A 17,766-nucleotide genomic window follows, 5' to 3' on the forward strand; every position below is an offset into this window, starting at 1 on the left:
TGCCGCAACAGTTGACATCAGCAGCTGGGCTCTAATCCAGCACCACACACACTTTTACTGCAGACACACAAAGACACACACTAACACCAACATACAGACTCACAAACTAACACACAGTGAGTGATGCAGTGTCAGTGTGGGGCTCACGCTGACTTGTGTATCCACAGATACAAACGTCACATCTCTCCTCGTTTCACCTTCCACGTCTGGAGCCGAGGATTCGTAAAGTAAAGAAGAAGAGACGGTGAGGCAGAGTGTACAGTTCTAACCTTCCACGCGCTGTGATGTTCACCAGCACAGCAAACACTGCACAGTACCAACGTAAGCTAGAAACGACTGCTGCCACTCAGCTCTATGAGCATGACAGCCTCAACAGTCCGGTGCACATTAAAGGTCCTCTGTATTTGCCTTTCTGTCCGCATTTGCGTACTGTGTACTCCATGTACAGTCTTCACATGTACACGGATATTTCAGTAAATGTTGTTTTTTATAAGCTTTGGCTTTTCATCCACACAGAACATGTGATTTAGATCAGTGACACCGAGTGTTTGAAAAACTCTGTCCAGGTTGATCAAAAACTCTGTCTCTGCCTTTACATAACAACAAGAAAACAGACATTTTTCCAAAAGTTTAAAGTCTAAAACCTTTATCTCCTTTTTTGACACCAGACTGTGTGCTGTTATTGTTTGCAAGCTTCTGATTGGACAACAGTTCTATATGGTTAAGGTTATACCTGTTGCTGTCAGTGGCGTGTCTAGAAAATTTTTGTTGGGGGGGGCAGGTAGGGGCACAGATTTGGAGAAGGGTGGCAGATGTAATTGGCAGATAATGTTTAAAAAAAATTCTACCAACCGTTAACCATAATTCAATAACCCTATAAACCTAATAACCGAATGCGCTTTTAACTCTTATTAGAATGAGATTTTAACCACTACGGTGCAAAGTTTTTAGATACTGCGTTGATAAAGTACAAGAGATACAATCAGTCAGTGTTTACTCAGCATTCAAGGACAGCAATATTTGCATGGTATTTTTACTGACATATAGTGCACATATGTTTTGGGAAAAAACATTTTTGAATATTAAAATATGAAGATTTGTAACAAACAATTGATAAATTAGCCAGTTCCAATGTAAAAACTTTATCTGCCTATTAAAAAAAGAAGATAATCTTCTCACAAACTGGTGTTTGATTTTGAAACAGGAAAAAAGTGGGGAAACAACTGAAAAGACTAACATTTGAATGAAACCTGAAAGCAAGTAAATACTTTCTATGCTGCCTTATGGTAAACTTTGGTAATATTGATAAAGAACAACACTGGCTGATGATGAAATACAGTCAGCTGGCATAGTGACACTGCCAGTATTAACCTGCAGGGCTGGACTGGGACGGAAAATCGGGCATTTTGACTACAGACCGGCCCACCAGGTATTAAAACCATAAAGACTTTGAATGAAAACAAATGCTGTTGTGACAGTCCCATATGGAAAAGAAATAGTAAAAACTGACTTAACTCATGAAAGTGGCCACTTTCTCATCACTTTCATATATTGTTTTAGTAAGTATCTGTTAAGATTCAGTATTGAGGAAGGGTACAAGAGGTGATCGAAGAATAACCACACCGATCCGGCCGGGTGAAGTCAAACGATGATTTTAATGAACACACGTGTGGGAAGACAACTCTGTACGCAGACAGGAAGTAGTCTTCGACTTAATCAAAGCATGAACAGATATTTTATAGCATCAGGGTTTGTTTACTGACGCCCCTTCATGCGTCACAGATACATTTTATACATAGATCAGATCAGCATCATCATGACTTTTCACCTAGAAAATCATCTTCTATTTTCATGGCTTGGTACTTTCCGTTCTTATCTTAAAATGAATTGTTCCTCTTTCTTGCCGAGACAACAAGAAACGGTTCCTCTTTTACCAAGACAATTTTGCAGTTACAGCCAAACATAACTAACCTCTTCCTCTAAATAAATCTAATTTAAAGTGTGTGTGTGTGTGTGTGTTGACCTCACATGCTCTTTGTGTCACCTCTTCACCTACTGTCTGTGTCTCGTCCTCAAATGCTCTTTCTCAATTCACCTGTTGCACTTCTGACCTTTTACCAGACCAGAAGCTCACTGAGACTATGTGTATGTCTTCTACTAAATAAATGTTTTAACCAAGAACCTCTACTAAAACCTTAATATAAAATGATCTGATATATAAGTGTTTTGTAAGCATGTATTGCGATTCCTTCTATGGCTCCAAGTCACTTGCACAATAGATTGTCCGAACATCGCGCCGAACAAAGCTTCCGACCCCCAATTAATTGACCGAACTCCAACTCTTTAATAAGCACAGATATGCATTGTGTATAAAATAGTCATAGCTGCTTAAGGCCTTCTTAAAGCTATCTGTTACATTGTTAAAGCCTCGTCTTAGCCTGCGGCTCAAAATAACTTCCTGCTTTCACTTCTGCATACAACTTCCTGTCAGCCTGCAACTCAGTCTTTCTGAAAGAGACACTGTTTAAACCTTGGAATGCAATATCCATGCTGCAGATTATATTATTAATGCAATGACAATTATTTAACAATAGCAGTAAAATAATTTCCCTCCTCGACACTCCCCCTTTTGACCTCTGGAACACCAGAGGTCACAATACATTGTGTCCTCACGCAGACCCTTCTCTGGTGGTCTCGAACCTCGAGATCTCCAGGATCCTCGCCCCTCCTGTGGTCGCCGAGATCTTCTGCAAAGGAAACAAAACACCTTTTCTTGCATCTCCCTAACTTATCCTATCTGGGACTCTTTAATCAAAAGCATGATCCTAATTATGCTCTTAACTTATTGACTTGTATTTATGTATGTTCCTCATCACTTTAAACTCTTTAAGCCCTGCTTTCACGTCCAGTTGCTCGCTCTATTTTCCCTTATCTGATCATCAACATCCTGTGCACAAGTTGTCGCTGCTGCAAGTTAATCTACTCCAAAAGAAAACAACCACTTTAATCAATTAAGTTTAAGCATATAAGCAATTACTCCTGTATACATTTCATCATAGCTAAATGCTGCCTTGAAACAACTCCTATGTGTTAACACTAACTTCATTTTAAAACCTCACATTTCCTATGTTATCACCTGTTTTGGTATAGCCTTTTTATTTCATTTTGCTCCTTTTAATGTAACCATACCTCCTAATTCTAGTTTATCAGACCTAACCAAAATATATGCTTTCCTTCCTCTTTGGTCCTTCTTTAAGTTCAGTTAAAAGCTAAATGAATTTAAGGCCTTTTGCCTGGAATCAATACTGTCATGTGTGTTTCTTAACTCTGTGTCTGTAAGCGTGTGCAATCCTTCATGAACTCATATTATCCTCACAGTAGATTGGCTAATCATAGCGCTAGCCAAAGGCTCGTGACCCTCCAGAGACAAATTTGAGCCACAACTCCTTTAAAAGCACAAAATGCAATATGTATAAAAATCATTTCTATTTATAAGCTCCCCCTTTATCCTAAAAATACCTCCTATGTAATATCTGTATGTGTAAGCCTACATTATAACCACTTCTTCTAAAGATCAAAAATCAAAGCTGTTCTACCCCTTCAACCCTCACTAATTTTCCCTCTAAGATTTATTCACAGCTTTGAAAAACCGGCATTGTATCTTCTAAACAGGATTCATGGTCCTGGGCCATGTTGGCCCAGCATTCTTGGTTCCTTGTATTTTCGCTCCTTATTTAGGCCAGGTTTTCTGAGGTGTCCTGTTGTGGTGTTCCCTAAGTGTTTTTTCCCTTTGTGACTCTTACCCCCTTGTGCCCCTCTGTGTATTTATGAGCTCTCGTCTCTCTTTGTGTTTATTCCATGTTTCCCCTCGGTCTCCCTGCGTCTCGTTTCTGGTTTGTGTTATTAGCTTACCCAGTTTAGGTTGTTTTTTCCACCAGTGCTGTTTTGTGCCCACCGTTGTAAATAAATATTCACCTGCGCCAGAGCTGCCGCCTTTTGGGTCCTTTTCTACAACTCCACACGGCTTGCCTCGCAAACCGTGACAAGTTCACTTTTAATCTTTTAACCTTAACTTAAAAATAACAGTTTCAGTTTTACCATATCCAAATGATCAAAAACCCAAAAGGTCCTAAAATGATCCTAAATTATTAAACAATTAAATTATTAAACCCTAAACCCCCCTTTATCTTGATACATTTCATGTGTCAAGATACTATACCAAACCTAAAAATGCTCAGTTTTCCCCACTCATGATCCAATCTATGTCATAAAAATAAACTTAAAACAGAACAGTTATCAGTCATGTGTTTCTTCAAACAATGATAACTGAGTTACATCAAAAAATATTTCCCCTTTAGCATTTGGCATTCTCCCAACAATATACTATAATCCCATAATCTAACCCCACCTAATAAAACAAAACAGAAATTTTCTCTGGTAAAAACAAATTGTTTGTCCACATTAATTCATCCTCACTCACATGCAGTCACACCATGTATTTGCTAATGGTGGAGCTTCCCGCGTCAGATTCTCCACCCTCAGCAAAATGAGCTCCGTCATTTTTATTTTCCATAGGAAAATATTTCTTCATGCTTTTGGACTGGATTGACTCGCATAAAATCCTTTTTACAGGGACTTACGACCTTGATCAGTCCCCACAGGTAGCTCTCCTCAGCCAATTATAATCTGGGAAGCCCACCTTATATTTGCTCTTCCCGAGAATTTTCAGCGCCGTTATTCACTGTTGCAGGCCTGCTTAAAACAGAAATGAAAAATAGAGCTGATTGTTAGCTCATAAAAACAAAACAAAATCACCTGACAGGTTTTCTTTAAGTGCACTGTTACAAAATAATGGGCCCAATTTTTTAGACATGTCCATGTTTCCTAAAACTCCCCCTATTAAAAACAAAAACAACAACAACAACCTACCTGACAGAATCAACCCATCACCACAACAACCTTAAACACACAAATCTTGCCACCACATAATTTCACCTCCTCAATACACCAAAAGTCTCATTAAAACCACACAATTTGCAAACAAAAATCACCCCCTTATACTCTTAAATTCAACATAAGACCCCTTACGACATCATATAATCACTAAACTATAAATTCCCTACCCCAATCTGCACTTCTCGTCTCTGCTATGCTTCCTCTTCCTGAAAGTCACAGTCACACACACACTCCAGCTAATTTGCATACTGAATCATCTCTCAAGAAGCTGTAACAACAGAAACATATGTTTAAACATTCCCAACTCATTAAATCATTTTATTTCTTCCAACAGTGATCACTAGTGTTGATCACTCAGTACGAGAGCACTCCTAAGTCACTCTTTTTTAAAACTACTTTAATCCCTTTTTCGTTTTCATAACTCCCTTTGTCATATGGCTTATTCTATTCCTCAATTACAAACTCAAATGTATTTTATTAAACATTCACACCATTGTATCATTCATACAAAATAGCAAGCTGTTCTTCATTGCCTATGTTTGTGTTCTTAGCCAGGTTTAATCAGTGTCTATGCATTAAACTCCATGAGCTTGTCTTGTCTTTATAAGTTTAATGCATTTCCTGTTTGTGTGTGTGAATTTGCATATGGTGCTTTTACAGTGTGTCAGACTCCTTCATAATTTTGCCTTTAAACAGTCAATTTTCTCCTCCCCAAATTTACTAACCCAAATTCTGATATCCTACCTTAAATAGCAGCATTCCTTGTCCTCAGCCAGAAGGTAGGGCTCCACTTGCCACTTTCCACCTCCACCCTAGCCCAGCGGTCTTACCCGTCAGGTCCGAGAGTAATCGTGACTGTGCCTGCCTTAGGTTGTCCCAGGGTTTCGAGGTGGGATCTTACCCGTCATGGGCTATCCAGCCTTCCATACTCGCCTGATACGGGGCCCAAGTGGGCAGGGGAGGGAACACACTGGCTCTGGGAATTAAAGGAATGTAAGCTGCTTCCTTCATTGCATCTTATGTTAAACTATCTCTATAATAAGCTATCTCAATTCTGACTCCTTCCTAGAATAATTTCACATATGGCACTTTGTGTATGTGTGTTTTCTATTCATTAATGTAATTGTCAGTTATTTTCTCTCCCGGTCAGGGAACCACATTATTTTCTCTCTTCATTTTACCTTCTTTTGTTTGTTTGTGACGTTCTACTTTAGCTCTACTAAACCTTGATGTAAAAACAATACTCCCTTATTTCACGCACACACTCTGCCTTTTGCCTACACACACACTTCTCTCTCAGACTTCCTCTGTTCACACATCACCTTATATGGGCATGCAAACTTCCTGTCACCCACACCATTTCCTGTTACACACACACCGCACGCAGCTGCTCAGAGCAGCTCAAACTGCTTTGCTGTTTCTCCAGGCTAATCAAACTTATTTTGTATTTACAATCTACAAACCCTCTGTAATTCTACTAACTTTTGACCTAAAATGTAGCATCATTCACACAATGATTTCATAATCCTCTCACACACACCTTTTAAATAAACTAAACTCTTATAACATCACTCATGCCTCTCTCAAATTAAAAACACTTTCAAAGTTTAAAACGTCCTACTTTACATCACCCAAGAAATACCTCTCACACCTTTATTCATCATGTCAAAGCTTCTAGTCACCACATTCACACTTAAACTGTGACTAGAGTTAAGGAATATAACTCAACACACTTTCCTAAGAGTATTTTAGACATGCTTGTCATAATCAAAAAAGCAAGTAAAAAACAAACAAACAAAAATTGAAACCTCTATTAATTCTCACCGCACACACAAGAGATTGAAAAAATAAAACACACCAGCAACTAATGCTGGAGAAAAGTTACTACTGAAAGTGATGTGTTAGTCTTAAGTATATACAGTGCACTCAATATATTTATATATCTACATCCAAACTCAGTCAATTACTATACATCCACTACGGCAACTCAAAACTTTATTTATAGTCCTCTAATAAACATAAATGGCATTTGAAACACACACTCAACAATGTTTGCAGCAGTATTTGTAAAACCAACTGTGGCTTAAACAGTTCACTGCTTACTCATTTGCATTTTCACTCACACACACCGTCTAAAAATAGCAGCAGCATTGCCTCAGACTCCTTTCACACAGAGATCTCTTATTTTACAAAGACGTCTTATATTTACAACTACTGTCAGATCTGTCAGCTTTAGCGCCTACACAATTTAGACAAATTTAACATAACCACCCAGCGGATAAATTCCCTGAGTTTTTTGCGACCAATTAACCAGTATCAAGACTTTAACTGTTTCTGGCCTCATTTCTAAAATCCCTAACTCAATTTAAAAGCGTCAACCAACCCAAACTTTGAAGTGTTAAGTTAAAGTTACACGCCCGAAGACCAACTTCTCCTGTCCAAAAAAGCGCAGATACCGTTGCAAACGGTAAGGAGACTCTAACTCCTAGCTTAATTCCGGGATGCCCTGTACCCCACAGCTAAACCACACTGAACTAACCCTCTTCGCCGAGAGGTCAATGTCGCGCGTCCACGACAAGGAGGGAGCGTAACCTCCGGGCTCTGCGCTTCCTAGCAGACTCGAACTGCCGTTCTAGAATAATTTATAATACTTTGAAACAACAATCAACACCCGAAACAAGTGTATAACTGAGGCAGATCGACCCTGATGGACAATGGGGACTCTAACCCACAAATTGACCCACAGAGGTCTGACCTAATGACCAACCGGGACTTTAACCCACAAAATGACCAAATACCCTACCAAACTACTTGAGACTCTAACTCAATTTCTTTGGGACTTCAACCCATTATTTAAACTTTTCCTGGCAGACTCTAACTGCTTTAGCAGACTTTACTGCTTTCATTTCTTCATTCTTCTTAGCAGAACTCTAACTGCTTCAACTCATGAGATTTTTCATCAAAATCAAAACAGACATGCACCAGTAACTTCAGTGAGTAGACTTAAATTTTATCATGTCCAATTTGGCACACTTTGGAAATAATTCAACAGGTAGTGCCTTACCTTTTGGATAAGCCGGCTTATGCCCACTCACTTAGACCACTGGAATTCATGTCTGCCCGTCAGACCACCTAAGACCCCGGATTTCTCCGTCTAAACCTCCAACTCACCCTCCTCAATAACCGGACGAAGCCCCCAAATGTTAAGATTCAGTATTGAGGAAGGGTACAAGAGGTGATCGAAGAATAACCACACCGATCCGGCCGGGTGAAGTCAAACGATGATTTTAATGAACACACGTGTGGGAAGACAACTCTGTACGCAGACAGGAAGTAGTCTTCGACTTAATCAAAGCATGAACAGATATTTTATAGCATCAGGGTTTGTTTACTGACGCCCCTTCATGCGTCACAGATACATTTTATACATAGATCAGATCAGCATCATCATGACTTTTCACCTAGAAAATCATCTTCTATTTTCATGGCTTGGTACTTTCCGTTCTTATCTTAAAATGAATTGTTCCTCTTTCTTGCCGAGACAACAAGAAACGGTTCCTCTTTTACCAAGACAATTTTGCAGTTACAGCCAAACATAACTAACCTCTTCCTCTAAATAAATCTAATTTAAAGTGTGTGTGTGTGTGTGTGTTGACCTCACATGCTCTTTGTGTCACCTCTTCACCTACTGTCTGTGTCTCGTCCTCAAATGCTCTTTCTCAATTCACCTGTTGCACTTCTGACCTTTTACCAGACCAGAAGCTCACTGAGACTATGTGTATGTCTTCTACTAAATAAATGTTTTAACCAAGAACCTCTACTAAAACCTTAATATAAAATGATCTGATATATAAGTGTTTTGTAAGCATGTATTGCGATTCCTTCTATGGCTCCAAGTCACTTGCACAATAGATTGTCCGAACATCGCGCCGAACAAAGCTTCCGACCCCCAATTAATTGACCGAACTCCAACTCTTTAATAAGCACAGATATGCATTGTGTATAAAATAGTCATAGCTGCTTAAGGCCTTCTTAAAGCTATCTGTTACATTGTTAAAGCCTCGTCTTAGCCTGCGGCTCAAAATAACTTCCTGCTTTCACTTCTGCATACAACTTCCTGTCAGCCTGCAACTCAGTCTTTCTGAAAGAGACACTGTTTAAACCTTGGAATGCAATATCCATGCTGCAGATTATATTATTAATGCAATGACAATTATTTAACAATAGCAGTAAAATAATTTCCCTCCTCGACATATCCAAAACATACAAGTTTCATTATATAATTTTTCAAGGGATCTTATATCTGTTTTTACTCTTGTATGCTTTTCATACAAGTTTCACACAAGACAGGTACAAACTTTATAAGATTTATATATATCTTTTCCATATGTACACTGTCTTGTTGGTATATGTATGATTTCTATACATTTTACGTCAGATAAACACTTTGGTTGTAAGATTTAGATAATTATTTAATAAAAGCGAGATATTTTAAATGAGAATAAGAAAGAAAAGTATTTCTTTGTGCCCACCTTTCCCTGTTAATATCCTACCTGGCCCCCTGGCATAACTTTGCTAGACCCGCCCCTGCACAGTTACCAGCTGTCAGCTACATAAAAAAGGATCCTGGTGTTATTTGTCTCTCAGAAACAGTTCATAACTTCCCTTCAACTCATTCATGTCACCTAAAAGGTAAACCTGTTTCTCCATCACCTGTTCAGCTCTGATGATTCAGTAAGGACATCTCCGGGTTTCATCTTCATGTGTCCCTCTCACCACATATCCAAACCGACATCATGACCAGCAGCTTTACAGCTGTGGCTCCAGCAAACATCAGCTGATACTAGAAATTAATATTAAATAAATTCTAACAACAGCTGATCAAGCTTAAACGTGCTGCTGTTGTTTACCGCGACATCCGCTGGTTTCCTCTTTCTGGCGCAAAGTGGGCGATAAATAAACAAGAGAGAAAAGCCGATGATTGAAGTAGCAAAAGGAGAGGCAGGGGTAGAGAATGAGAGAAGAGGCAGCAGTGCAGCGTAACGACAGAATAACTCCAGCTTTGTGTCTTTTTCCATTCTAACTAAAGTCCGGGACAAACTGCGTCTCTTCTCAGCTCAATACGAAACGTGTAATATTTTCTCTGAATGAGGGACCATTCCATTTTTTAAGGAGCCGTTGGCAACAGGGGCGGAGCGTGGGGGTGGCTTACTGGGCTTAAGCCCGGGTTGTTTTGTCAGAAGCCCGGGGTATTTTGGAGTGCAATTTTTTCATAGTTAGATGCCTGGCTGACAACTGTATAAAACAAAAAGTACACACAATATTCGAAGCACATAGTGCACACTGTGGGAATTTACGACTGTGCGTGAATCCCCCCCTGATATTGGTATGATCCAAGCTCAGGCACTAAGCGACTGAGCGAGGGGGCGGGGCAGCTGCTGCCCGTCAGTGCGCTGTTGGAGAGACGGAGCCAGCCATACTAAGGAGAGCTTAAGTTTGACCAGGTACCAAAGCAAATCATTCGTACCGTACAAATAATGTAAATATGACGGTGCATCACGAAAGATTGATATCAAACTGATCACTTGACCAATATTACGTTACTTGCTCTTCAAGTGAATCAACAAATGGCGAAATGAAAAGCCGAACAAATGCTATTTTTTTTTTAGAGATTCTTAGCTTACGTGTGTTTATTTCATATTTTCAGTTCTTACCCTCCCCGACTAAATCGGTTTCAGTTATGTACTGAAATATAAGAATGGACATTAGAGGGTTCTTTCAAAGAAAAACTCAGGTAAATGTTATTTTATATATTATGCTTTGTATGTTGTTCAGTATATTTGTATGCAAAACAAGAGGGATTTCAGGACACAGCAGGATATTTACATTTGTAACCAGATATTTACACTTTAGGGAGAAAACATAAAACATTTTTACTGCACAACATCAATTTAGAGTAAACTTTTGTTTTAGATAAATATTGAAATATCTTTTGAATTAGTTAAATGTCACAATAAAGAGAGACAGAGCTTTCTGTTTTTTATCACTTTCATCAAATTTAGGAGTACATGTACACTAAGTTTATTGTTAATTAATAAGAAAACTCCAGACGATTCCATTCTGAGCTGAAGAAGCTTCTGATAGGTTAGTAGAGTCCATGTGAGTAAACAGGTGGCACAGCTGTGGATGCATATAAGGCAAAACACAGAGCCTGTTTCTGTGACATGGGAAAATCAAGAGATGTCAACCAAAACACCAGGAAAAGAACTGTGGAGCTCCATAAGTGTGGCTCAATTTTGAATACAATTTGGTGCCATTTGCAATTAAGAAATACAGACGATTTCTCTCTTTACTCTTAAAGTTAACAAATATGTTTTTTATATTTATCAATCTAAAAAAATAAACATTTAGTCTGATTTGATGTTACAATTAAAAAAGTGTTTGTGTTTTTATCTGAAGAGTTTGTAAATATCTGTATATTTGATGATTGTCAGCACAAAGAGGGAGAGAGGAACAGAGAGGGAGATGGAGAATGAGGACAGAACAGAGATGAACAAGAGCAGGTGAGACACACATGTTAGTCAAATGGTTGTTTACCAAAAGTATCACCGTATCATAGGTACTCATGTATCTCATACCTAGTGTTTCTTTTTAGGTTTGTTATTTTTCAAATTCTATATTTATTAAGTTATGAAGGCTTGTTTGCACAACAAGGCTAAATAATTATATAAACCTTTCTCAATCTAAATATTGTACTTTGGTAAAATTAAAAAATAAATGTAGTGCAGGTCTATGATGATTTTTAGTGCTACTATCATCTAGTTCTGATTCTGGTTCTGTCTTGGTTAAGTCCCAAGTAGTGCTGATTTTGAACTGTTGTAGTCCTGTTTTAATTCTGGATCAGTTCTTGGTCTGGTTGAATTGGGGTTTAGTCCTCGTGTCTTGATACAGCCCTGATTTTGTTCTGCCTTGCTGCTTAATTAAAAAACTAGTTTAAGGTGTTCTGCACATGTGATATATATTTTTCCCTATATGAAGTCATTCTTTTTTGAACAAAACTCAAAACAGAGCCAATTAATCTTTCAGTCATTTCTACCCCCCCCCCCCCCCCCCCCCCCCCCAAGGGAAAAAAAATCCCACATGCATACTATCCTTTTGGGCTAAGCCCCGGGTGTTTCAAATGTCTGGCTCCGCCTCTGGTTGGCAACTCTACTAACTAACCTTATGAATAAAATAAAGTTCACTATCAGTAACTTCATAGCACCCACCTGTATAAAAACTCCGTCAAGCTGGCTAGAACGCAGTATGAGTTATTGCAACTGAGGGTAAAAAGTCAGCACAACGAAAATAAACTACACCTAAACTTGGTTTATATCTGACCCAGATGGACTGCAGGTCATAACTTCTTACCTGAAGTTCAGTTCACCTGACACTCGGACTGGTGGCTGCCTCGGGTCTCTCCTCCTGCCTCCCCTTCCCTCATCCACCTGCTGGCCTCTGTGGACAGCAGTCTAAGAAGACCTTCATGGAACAGGTTTTCATGGCGAGCGGCCACATCCAAGCCTTACATCGCCAAAGCATCCGATGGAGTATAGCACACCACCACAGGACTCTCTGATGTGACAAATCACGTCTCCATCCGGCACTCTGATAGATAAGTCTGGGTTTGGCGGTTGCCAGGACAACTATACTTGTCTGACTGCACTGAGCCAAGTGTAAAGTTTGGTGGAGGAGGGATTATGATGTGGGGTGTTTTTCAGGAGTTCGTTCCGGTGAAAGGAACCCTTCATGCTTCAGCATACCGAGACATTTTAGACATTTTCATGTTCCCAACTTCGTGGGAACAGTTTGGGGATGGTTCCATCCTGTTCCCACATGGCTGCACACCAATACACAAAGAAGCTCCATAAAGACCTGGATGACTCAGTTTGATGCAGAAGAACTTGACACAGAGTGTACTATCCATGGCTGAATGACGGTCTCTTAAACTGATGATTCACAGAAACTTTATTAGAGATGTGGTTCATTGAGACTATTGATGAAAACACCAGCAGAGCTAGGAACAAAAAAACAAATCGCAAAAATATTACTTCCTTAAAATTAAAATATTAAGGTGACAAACATTTCTCCTGCACACACATAAACTATAACATGCACATCAAATGTACGCTTTTTATCATGTATCTATGCAGAATATGTTTCATATCTCAACCCTACATAATAAATCAGGTGAGGCTGCAAAGTATTCACTGGAAAACTAAAACACCGTTATGACACTACTAAAGTTCACCCCATTCACTATATTACCTCACTAGCTTACAACGACACATAAACTCTGTTAAACAGCATTTTGATCGCACATAACTTGTTACAGTAAAGGAAACATTAACAAACCTGTGCCACTGTCATCCAGGTACCACAGGAAACTACATTTCTCTCTGCTTAAGGCATACCTTTTACCGTATAGTAAAACCCACATTACTAACTAGCCTTTTTCCTATTTTGCGCTAGTTTCCTTTTTCAAAACAAAAGCATGCTATAGCTGCAATGGGGAGCTGATAATATGTTAATGAAATAAGAATGGATGTTGCTCAAGTGTGTGTGAAGGCAGACCAGCGAACCCTTTTGAACATATAATGTATGAATGTTTGTAAAATCACACCTGCAGTCACAATTAAAACTGTTTAAAAACAGCAGTTCAACCACCAGGAGAGCACAGTGCTGCTACCAGCTGCTCCCCAGGTGAGTCTGTTTCCCACATACCTGTGTCACCTGCAGGCAGAGTGAGAGGAGGATGGGCTACAGGTGTGCTTTATAACCGAGCACACTGAGTGACGGAGACACAAAATAATGTGGACTCACCTTTAGTACATGCGTTGTTGTGTGAAGTAATTTGTGTTGTTTCACCTTTTTGTGTTTTTCCCAAATTGATGTTTCCCACACTTGATTGGATTGATACACACACACACACACACACACCACACACACACACAGGCCTCTCAAGCATCTTGGTATAGCTATAAGCTGAACTTCAGGAGGGGAGCCAAGTGTGGTTGTAGGCTGATGGGTAGAACACCTGTTAATAAGGATCTGTCTTACAATGAGAGAGGCTGAGGCTTCAATTCCTGCCTCTAACACAAACTCAGGTGTTCAGTGGGCTTCATGGCTTCCTCATAGGTGTTTTAGCTTTACTGTAGGATGATCTAAACATGATGACATATAACAGAGAGCAGCTCTGTGGCTCAGGTGGGGACACACCTGTCCAGGGTGTCTGAGACTCAAACCTCCATCCTGTGATGGAAAAACTACACATTCAGTTCTTTTTATTGCTGATCACCTCAGAAAGCAGGATCTGTCTGGTCCGGTCTATAAACTGAGCAGCAGGCACTCAGGGGGCTGTACAGATAGATTACCAGCTCAGTCTTCCAGTGTTAGAGGTTCAGAGTTGGAACCTCATAGTGGACACAACATAGTTGTTAATGTTTTGCCCAACTTGAAGGGCCTGTAACCTCAGTGAAATATTCACGCCTTCATCAAGTTTATTATTGTATTACCCTGAAAATATACTGATCCAAAGTATCCTTTACACATTTAAACAAATGAAGTAATATTATTCAGTGGCCAGTGTTGGGGAGTAACGGAATACATGTACCGGCGTTACGTATTTAAAATACAAAATATTAGTAACTGTATTCCATTACAGTTACCGTTTAAAAAGGTAATATTCAGAATACAGTTACTTTGTTGAAATAAATGGATTACACTCCGGGATTTTCCTGTTTCATATGTTAAGCTGTCCCCTTTCTATTTGTGGTAATTCCACTTGTCATGGTTCGGATTTTGAGGAAGAGACTACGACTGGGATATAGTTTGGGTCAGCACAGATCATTTTATTAAAACACACATTACAGTGTGGGAAGAGCCGGACTTCTTCTTCGTTTGCACAAAGACAGAAAGCTTTATAGTCATTATGACGTCACACAGTTAGACCTTACTGGCAATGATAACAGTTCCTCGCACTCAAAAAGTTCTCCTTATATGGACATCAACTGCTACTTTAGAGAAAAACAAGTGTGTAATACATTGTGCATTTTGTGATAGTGTAGCTCTCAGAGAGACTGTCCTAAGACGACCTTTCTGTTCTTATTAAGTGTGTATGTGAACGTGCGTGTTTTACATAACTCTGTATGTGCATGTTTGTGTAAGCCTGCAAGTGACTGCAGGAGGCCCAACTGGACCCTCTAGCTCGAGAGGTGCTTTCGCCACATGATAGAGTATTACATCTAGAATGGGTTTTATCCTACGTGCTCTGAAATAAACAATAAATGATACATGATAAACTGAAGATAAGTAATACAGACTAATGAAGTAATGATGAAATAATGACAGTGCCTGTAAATGATAACCAAGTAACAGTAAAATAACAGGTTTTCCTCGACACACTCCAGTGGAAACCCAAACAAAACACACATTAAGAGGCTCTAATGCCTGTTTCTCAATCTCACGCCCATGTCACCCCTACTTGCGGCTCGCATTATGACGTGAAGAAATATTGTTTAAAATTATTATTCAAAAAATTATTTAATATGAAGGCAATAGGCAGAGTGTTACAGGCATATAGCCCTATACCCGTTATGTGCACACACAAAAAAGGAGAGTTGAAAAGTACAAGTTGGAAATATAATGATAGCCACTGCAACCAAAAGGAGTGCCTGACGAGCCCAGTTGTAAGTAAGCTATTAAGACTCGACTGTACACCGTGTTCGTGTTTTCCTCCGAAACAATAAGTTCCATTGGAGCAGTCTTTCAACGCCTCTCTCTGTCTCTCGCTAGCAAAGTTGACACAGAAAACAAAGTAAAGCTAGTTTTCGGCTACGAGCTGGACACAGAACCCGACGTATTAGCCAGAGGTCCCTTTACTACGGTTCGGAGCCGCAGACCTGTTTTATATACGCGCCGAATAGTTTTCTATACGATATCGCTGCAAAAAGTGCAGCCTTACCTAATGTCCACCTACTATTACTCATTTATATTAAGATTTAAAAATCTAGTTGGTATTGGTATGGCGAGTAACCTTCTGTAATAGTAATAAATCACACAGCAATAGGACATTCATGTAGTTGTAAAAGCATGATAATATATTAAGTAATCCAAAGTATTCAGAATACGTTACTCTCATTGAGTAACGTAAATGAATACGTTACAAAATACATTTTGAGGCATGTAATCTGTAATCTGTAGTGGAATACATTTAAAAGTAACCTTCCCAACACTGTCAGTGGCAGACTCTCGGGTCTGAGGTTCTTCACGTTTTGAATGTTTTCTGGTTTTTCTAATGTGAGCCTGGGGCATCGTGACAGGCGGCTTGAGCCAGCTATAGTTGCTGTCTTTATCTAAATCAAAAGCATCCAAATATGTAACTTGCACATGGAAGTCTGTTATAATCAGTGACACCTAGGAAGGGACTAGGTGACAACCAAGAATAGTTTGGTTACTACTAGAGAGACAGCTGACAGTACGGAAAGACAGCACCCAGGGCAGGATGGGCTAGCACCCCAGCTACAGAACAGTCCTCAGAAAGATACCCCCAGGAGGTCCCGAGGGGGGACGGGGGATGAGATCGCCACTTGGACAGACCAAGCGGTATGTACCCAGGCTAACGACATGACTATGAGATGTTTCTGCTGCAAGTTATGTAAGAACGTACATGGCCTTAAAGTCCATCAGGCCAGAATGAAATGCAGTGAGAAAGAGAAGGTGGTGCAGCCTGGCCAGGAGTCACCCCACAGAGCTCGTTCCTCCACGCACTGCAATCCCCAGATCCAAGCAGAATAGTTCAGCAACGACAACGGATCAAGTGTGTTGTGTTTTTATGTAACACTGGAGATGATGGCTCATTTTTAGGCACACTTTAATGTTAGTTAAACTGTTTACATCGCACACTTCCACTTCTTCTCTCTCCTCCTCATTTACCTGTTACACAGCGGCACCTCTGGCCTGAAGAAGTAATAGCACCATAGAAGCACATAACATTCAGATTCAGTCTATATAAGCTTGTAAACACAACAAAGTTGGCCCCAGCCAGTAAGGGAGTCGAATGGTTACAGTTTGACAGAGACATGATAAACTTGATCCAAACTACAGCAAAAGGAGATTTTGACTGCCGAGAGATTTGGCCTTGTCATGAAAGGTAACACCAAGCCCAACTAGACTATGAACCAAAGAGCCGCTAAAATCCACCAGCTGAGACAAGAGCTCCGCACTCTCAAGAAAAAATACAAAGTTCTACTGAGGAGGACAGACAAGCCCTAGCTGAACTTCGTGACATTCTAAGGAATAGACTGGCAACTGGAGACAGGTCAAGAAAGTGTACTGCATTCATTGTTAACCCCTTTGGTTGTAGAAAACAACTGCTTGGCAATCAACGTAGTGGCGGCTCGACTGCTCAGCAGAGTAAGTTCACGCTTTCCTGCATGACTTATTAAGCAATCCATCGAGAGAACAGGAGCTCAAATCCAACAGAGCGCTCATTAACCCAGCTTCCCCAACATCAGTGTTTGATCTGCCAAACATTCTGAAGGAGGCTTAGAAGGTGGTTAAGGCAGCTCACTCAGCCTCTGCTCCAGGCCCCGGTGGTGTGCCATACATTATATACAAACGCTGTCCTCAGCTCCGGCGTCACCTCTGGAAAATCTTGAAGGTGATATGGCGAAGGGGGAGGATTGTTGATCAGTGGAGGTATGCAGATGGAGTGTGGATCCCTAAAGAGGAAAACTCAAGGCACATTAGTCAGTTTCGGTCCATCTCACC

At 40.0% G+C, this 17,766-nt stretch overlaps 2 long non-coding RNA genes across 2 annotated transcripts; one reads left to right on the plus strand and one right to left on the minus strand.

Annotated features, from left to right (window-relative positions):
* Positions 1-1,636: 1,636 nt before the first annotated feature.
* Positions 1,637-9,206, minus strand: LOC309711052. Its single transcript, XR_014277876.1, has 2 exons — positions 2,096-9,206; positions 1,637-2,044 (listed from the first exon to the last, which is right to left on the minus strand). It is a non-coding gene; the product is annotated as an uncharacterized lncRNA (long non-coding RNA).
* Positions 9,207-10,147: 941 nt separating this feature from the next.
* Positions 10,148-12,070, plus strand: LOC309711912. Its single transcript, XR_014278130.1, has 3 exons — positions 10,148-10,460; positions 10,664-10,750; positions 11,451-12,070. It is a non-coding gene; the product is annotated as an uncharacterized lncRNA (long non-coding RNA).
* Positions 12,071-17,766: the final 5,696 nt, after the last annotated feature.

Source organism: Aulonocara stuartgranti (assembly GCF_965226115.1).
Source record: "Aulonocara stuartgranti genome assembly, chromosome: 7".
NCBI lineage: Eukaryota > Metazoa > Chordata > Actinopteri > Cichliformes > Cichlidae > Aulonocara > Aulonocara stuartgranti.